We start from the raw sequence: 7279 nt of genomic DNA, 5'->3' as shown, positions 1-7279 counted from the left end.
AGATCAGTTACCAGAACATTTACCTGATTAAAGCTTTTAATTTGATCCTTCAGATTCAAAATTCATAACACCTGATAGTACTTGATGTGTTTCCATCTGTTAATTTTAAGCATTTTCAAAACAAAGCTCTTTTTAAAGTGCCGATGTGAATTAAGACAAATAATAGTTTTAGTTATAAAACATTAAATTAATTAAAATATGTTCTTTTAAATACAAAAATGTGTATTTACCACAAGTAACACTAAAATTGCAAAACTTAAAAGTGTTAAAATCTGGTTTTATAAATATAAAACTCAATGCAACATAACCAGTTTATAGTAATAATGTTGTGTAATGTTGTTATATTTCTGTTAAAGTTTTTAAGTTTTTCTTGATGCATCAATGACAATGCCAGCAAAAATGTTTTTCATTTGTTATAAATAATGATGTTAAGCAGTTAAAATAATGTTTTTTCTTTTCTTAAGATAATTAAGTTAAGCTAATAAAATAATATTTTAGATTTGTTAACAAATTAGGATTTTAAGTACAATAGAATAGTGTTTTTAATTTGTTAAAAAGTTAAAATGTTAAGCAAAATAAGTTAAAAGTTGAAGTGTTAATTAAGTTACCAGAGTAATGTTAATTTAGTAAAAGTTTAAGTCATTAAAATAAAGTTAGATTTATAGCTTTGGCTATATTGTTAACTGGTACTTTTCCTATATAAAGTTAAGCTTGCTATATTACAAATAAAGCAGCATTTCAATTATTAGTTCTGAAAATAAAAAAAGGGAAACAACAGTAAAAAAAATTAAAAAAAAAATTGGAGGAGAACATTAGTGTATTTAACCATAGAAAAAAAAAGTTGCAAAAGTGAAAGAACTACAAGTGAAAAAGCAAGTGATCAACAAACAATAAATGAAGTTAGCTAAACAAATTGCTTTAAAAATTGTCTATAATTTTTTTTTTGTGAATTTTGTGATGATGACAGTTGTGCTGCAGTTAACATCAGATACAGTAGCCTTCTCCTAAAGGCCCATGCTGAAGCGCTATTGTCATTTTTGTGGCACAATTACAAAGAAAGAAAAATTGTCAGAATAACAGAGTGTGTGTGTATTCTCTGATGTTTGTAATAACTGATGAATGCATCTTTAAAGACCAAAAAACTACGTGCAGAATGTAAATGCCTTGTCTTACCACTAATTTAGATAAGTATTAAGTATGCATTATTGCAAATTAAAGCCGCTTTTAATTTTCCTTGCTTTTAGCACAGGTTTTAGCTCAAAGCCTTAGTTTTAAAGAATTGATGTGCTGCTTGAATTTTTCAGATCAGTGAGTGTCTTTTCATGCAGATTTAAAATAGCTAAAAGACTATATAAAAAAGCTAATAGTAACATCATCAGCTTTTAATTTTTAGTTAAAAAGCTAAGATTTGTTATTCAATTTTCAAAACAATATAGTTATTTTAGTTTTATTGCTTTAATTGCTAACAAAACTAAAAAAAAAATCTTTTTGTCTCTCTGTAGCAACACCCAAAGACACCATAAAATCTTTAAAGTTAATTTAACAATTAGCTTGTTAAACAGCAAAGAACTAAACGTCATGCCAAAACCCCTTTCAAAATTAACCACTCATGAATAACATCAAGCATGCAGTTTTGCAAAGTAGGGCAGCCATAGACTTCCTGCTGTTAGCTCAAGGCCATGAAGTAATCCGTTGCATGAATCTATCTGATCATTCCCAATCTATACATAAAAGCCTTGAGCAATTATAGGAAGGTTTCAAACAACTGACAGTTTCAACTTCTCCCCTCAGTGATTGGCTTAAATCGTTGAGCATTACCGGGTGGCTACAAAATTTACTTAAGCAAGGTGTTGGGTGTTTATATACTATTTTAATCTGCTTGCTTGTGCTTAGCTGTGCCTTAGGTTGTATGAAATGGCTAGTGTTGAAGACAATTAACCAAGCCTGGGTTGTACAAAAAGAAAAAAGTGGATTTGTTGAGGAATATTTTAATAGCACAGGCCACAGTGTGCTATTAGAAGCCTGTATGCACAACCCAGCCTAAGAAAAGGGAAAGAAGGCCCCTGCATCCTTGAGCCTGCTTCAAGAAGAGCAGTAAACAATATAGGTATGCAGCAGCTGCTGGAAAAAGCAGGCAGAAACAGTGATACAGTGAGGCATAGTTTAGAGAAAAGTACCAAAAAGTACCAATCAAGTTGTGTGGTAAAGAAAGCAAACCATAGCCATTAACCAATAATATTCTTGTACTATTCGTGGACTCAAGAAGTATGTGATAAGTGTGTGTGTTTTGGTAAATAAAGTTTAGAGCACTGACGATACTTCTATGAAGGTCACGTCTTTGACTCTTGCGCCATACCCTTGGGAGCTCAAAAAAATCCACATTTTTTACTTTAAAGGGGAATGGGCAGCGAGGTGGACCATGGAGGTCTTTGGGCAGAGGGGGTTGGAAAAAGGGACTGCTGGGGGGGAAAGTGGGTGCTCTATGGCTGGGGGAGGGGAAAGCTTAGATAAAGTTTATAAAAATGAATTATTTATTATTACAAATTATGAGATAAAAGATGTTAATCAAAATTATTTGCTACACAATATAAATGCTAAAACTACAGTAACTACGGTTAGACAGGACAGTGCACTACATTAAAGCAATTCTTGAAGCAATCATACTAAAGCTATTGAAAAAGAAAGAATTATTAATTAGCAATCTATGTAGCTCTTTCAGCCCAAGGCTCCTGGGGAGATCTCTGCTCTCAGCCTCTAGGACTGACCTTGAGGGGGTCCCCACCCAAGGGAGGAATCTCCACACACACATTCCAGGAGGGGTTACCTTGGAAGAACCTGCCCCTGTGAAGGGGACTGGACCTTTAGAGTATAAAGAGATTGACTGACAGTCATTTGACTCCTGTGGTTGCCTCACCATCAGGATGTTAATTTGGGGATTAACACATACTGATACATTTACAAATAGGATATTGTTTTCTTGGTCACATTCCAGGGAGGGACTTCCTGCCACAGGTTTAAAATCATGAAATCCCCTCTTCCCACATTGTCAGTCAGTGTCCATTAAAAACCTCCAAACCACCAAGATTCAGCCCCAAAACCCCTTCCTGAGGTTCTGTCTCTCTGGTCTCTCCACTTTGGGGTTGTGAGTCCCCTCTATCCAGGCTGATGGGGGTCCCAGCAATCCCGACGGTCTCCTCTCTCCAGTCTCCCCCATTTTTCCGGGATGTCCAGAGTCTCCCCTCTCTCCATGCCCCCCACGTGCTCCCCCTCCAGGTTGTCGGGGGTCCCCCAGCTCCGCTATCGCCCCCCTCCGCTCTCTTCTCTCCGGGGGTCCCACCCCCCATCCCTGGCTCTCCCGGGGGTCCCCAACCCCGCTGTGTCGTGTCCATCCGTGTCCCCCGGACCAGCCCCTGCCCCGCCGGTCCTGGCTGGCGATGGAGGTGGCGATGCCTGACCCGGGAACACCGATCCCCACCTGGGGGGGGGCCGCATCCCCCCGCCTCCACAGCCCAACCGGGACCACCTAAAAAACATCCCCCGGGAACGCTTAATATCTCCTCAAGGACTGTTTGCGGCTCAGCTTTGGAGTCCTGAAAGACCCAAACATTCCCCCCGCAACTCCACACGGGAAACAAACAAACAAACAACCCCCCGACCAAGATGTTCGGGACGAGTTCCCCTTTCCCGGTCACATGCTCTGTGCGGGATGGGCGATCCTGAGCCTGTTCCCGTTCCTGCCCCGCCTTTATCCCTCCCCATCCTCCCGCCCCTCCTTCTGATTCATCTTGGCGGCCGCGGGCGGAGCTCTCGGGTGGGTGGGTGGGTGGGTGGGGGGCACGGTGGGAACGGGCTGGGAGAGGGGGATCAGGGGAGGGGGCGGCGGGAGCGGAATCCAGTGGGGATCCCTCCGTGTCCCCCATCACTCGATCCCTGAAAGGGCCGAACCTTGGAGCGAGGGGGAAGCGCAGGGCTCGGCGGCAGCGCAGAGCTGGGAGAGCCGTGCGAGCCTGACCCGGGTTCTGGAGAAGGGGGGACCTCCGAGAGGCCGGAGAGGGGGGAGCTGGGAGAGGAAGGAGCCCCCGGTCCCTGTGGCCCGGTCGGGGCCGCGCTGGTGGCTCTAAATGGCCGTGCGGCTGCACAAAGAGCCACCCACGTGTCAGGGGCCCAAGCCGCTCCCTGTCCTTGTGCCCTGGGGCAGCCTCGGGGGCCAACCAGACTGAGGGCGTTTTGTTGAATCTTCACATTGTGGAGTACTTTTTGGTTGAATCTTGACCTTTTGGAGATTTGGGGGGGCTTCAGCTCGATATTTCTGAGGGTGTTTTTGCCTGAATCTTGGTAGTTTAGATTTTTCTGGGTTGAATCATGGCGTTTTGGATCTTTTTCCAGACAGAGGATGCCCGGTGACTTCTAGAGATGGGCTTGGGCAGGAGAAACCCCCAACCCAACACACTCACACCTGTTTTTTCCCCCAAACCAGGATTTCTGCCCAGGCTTGGCTGCTCCTCAGGAACCAATTCAGGTGAGTGAGGGATGGGACAGGCTCCTTTGCAGGTGCTAGAGAAGGCTTTGAAAACTTCTCCAGGGAGCATGAGTGACCCAGAGCGCAGGGAACAGGAGCTGGGAAACAGCAGCGTGGCAGAGCAGTGATGGTGTGGCACGGCAGTTGGCACAGGCAGGGTGAGCAGGAGGGCACAGACACCTCCCAGCTCTGTTGGGCAGGGCACAGATGCCTCCCAGCTCTGTTGGGCAGGGCACAGACACCTCCCAGCTCTCTGGGGCAGGGCATAGACACCTCTCAGCTTTCTGGGGCAGGGCACAGACACCTCCCAGCTCTGTTGGGCAGGGCACAGACATCTCCCAGCTCTCTCAGGTGAGCTTTGCTTTCCCCACTCACCCCCCTCAACCCAACTAAAGGCAGTAATTGTGTCCAAAAACTTGAAAGCTGTTGCTGCTGTTGTCACTAGGAGTGTGTTAACACAGACAGAACCCTCCAAGAAGGACGCAGCCATTCAGGTCTCTGGCTGCACAGACTGTTCGATCCTGGCATTAGTACCAGAGGACAATGTGAGAGGCACCTGCATGTGATGACAGCAGGTGAATGGTTTGCTGTGCCTTGTGGCAGAGCTCAAGCAAGAGGTAGAGGCTGAGAAGCATGAGGGAAAGTGAACGGGAAATTGACTGGTGAGTTGCACCCTTTGGACCCCTAAGGAAATGCCCCTGCCCCTCCTGCCATCAGGCAGATGGACCAAACCAAGTGGGGGGGGGGGAATGGAAATGGGTCCTGTTGGAATTTTATATGGTATTTCACCTAAAAAGCAAGCCATATGCTGAACTGCCTATGTAAATTAGTGCTGTAGCCTTAAGAACTAATTAATGAAATCAGAAATGGCTGCTGCCGACTTTCTCAGCAGATGTGCATGGTCAGCCAATTATGAGGGGCTTTGCAATGTAAACAGCATTGTTAGCCAATAATCAGTGCCGAAGTGTCATCACCTGCGGAAGGTTACAGTCTTAAAGATGTATATAAGTGTGTGTGCGTATGAATAAAGTGGCCTGTTGCTGCTAACTCCTGTGGAGTCGTCTCTCAGGTCCAAAAACCCATCTCCCTCGGTTACATAGAGTCTTTGCTGAGTTGCCCTGATCTTAAGTCTGAATATTAAAGTGTCTTTCCCACCAGCTAGCAGGCTTTGTCAAGGCCGAGCTGTTTTTCAGCAGACACCTGCAAGATAACAGAAGACAAACAACAGAAGAAGGCCTAACTGCCCCCCCCCATCACGAAGGGGGCAGATTGGCAGGACTTTTGGGTGGGCATTAGAAAGAAATGGGAACTTCTGATTGGATGTCCGTGAGGGGTATAAACCCCTGTGACTTCCTGACCATAGGGTCAAACCCCCTTGGGTTTGATCGCGGCAGGTCCTTCTAATAAAACCCTATATCTTTCTCCATTAACTTGTCTGCAGTGTGTCTCTGTTCACAGGGGTACGCAATCTACAGGCATCAGTTTTGGCGACTCCGCCGGGACCCAGAGACGCCTGGGGCAATTCACACCTGATCGAGTGATTACCACCGAAAGGAAGACCCTCCACCTGCCGGCACGAACATTGGGAGGTTTCCTTTCCATCTCGGCCAGGAGGCACTGTCCCTGCGGCTCCAACGGACTGTTTATAGGAGGTAAGATAGAGGGTTATTTGCATGACTGGACTAGTTAAATGCCTCCCTGACATCCGATCCTGTCAGATCTCGGAAGCTAAAGCAGGGTCAGCCCCGGATGAGTACTTGGATGGGAGACCTCCTGGGAAATACCAGGTGCTGTAGGTTCTAGTCCTGAGGACTTCACTGGCACTGTCCAAGCTTGCTCGGCCGTGGCAGATGAACCTCAGGACTTAAACGGTGGGGCCAGTTCTGCGCACGCTGAGCCTCACCTAAAAATCCACTGCGCAGGCTGGAAGGGCACACCCACGTGGGGACAGCCCTTCCCAAATTTTCGTTCGCGAAGCCGAGCCACACACACACACACACAGACACATTGAAACACCTGGGCAAATCTATAAGCCTCGTAAGGGGCAAAAGACGGAGGTCTGAGTTGGGCGGACCTCCCGATTGTTGAGCGAGCGAAAAGACCTGGGTCATTGAATTTCTCTTCCCCTAATTGCTTTCCTGTTTCTGCATTCTTCTTCTCTTTATCTCTGAACTCGCTCATAATTGGTACAAAGTGACAGCTGTCCAATATTGCCGCCCGGGAGTTCTGGAAAGAGTCCAGAACTAGTATTAGCCCAACAAGACCACTCCATTTGCAGAGGGGCAACGCCCTAAGAACTGTTAAAAGTTCTATGGAGTGGGAAAGGGGGAAAAAGGACATCTGTTCTCCCTTAATAGCAGGGGCTTGCCCAGAAGATGGGTGTCCTATATTCTTTATGTAGTGAAGTCCCTGACGATACACCTCTGGGACATATTTTAAGAAATTGGTATGATCTGGTTGGTTCTCAGAGGGAGCTAACGAGACGAGAACTTACAGAATTAAGCACGGAGGTTTGGCCGTGTCCTGGGTTGAGCTGGCAAAACACTAACTGTCCAAGACAGAGTGAAAAGGGTTCTTCCTCCCCCCAACTAGCTAAGGGGAAAAGAAGAGGGAGAGAGGAAAAAAAACTTCCGAAGCTAGGTCTATGCTGAAACTAACTATATGTATTTATACAGAAAAGAGAAAATTAAGAGGAAACTACAATATAACACACACTTACACAAGTTATGTATAACAAGAAATAACTTCTCACTTTCCAGT

This window comes from Pithys albifrons, chromosome 26 (assembly GCF_047495875.1).
Source record: "Pithys albifrons albifrons isolate INPA30051 chromosome 26, PitAlb_v1, whole genome shotgun sequence".
In the NCBI taxonomy this organism is placed as follows: domain Eukaryota; kingdom Metazoa; phylum Chordata; class Aves; order Passeriformes; family Thamnophilidae; genus Pithys; species Pithys albifrons.
The sequence above is the reverse complement of the archived record's forward strand: the minus strand, read 5'-3'. Positions refer to the sequence as shown.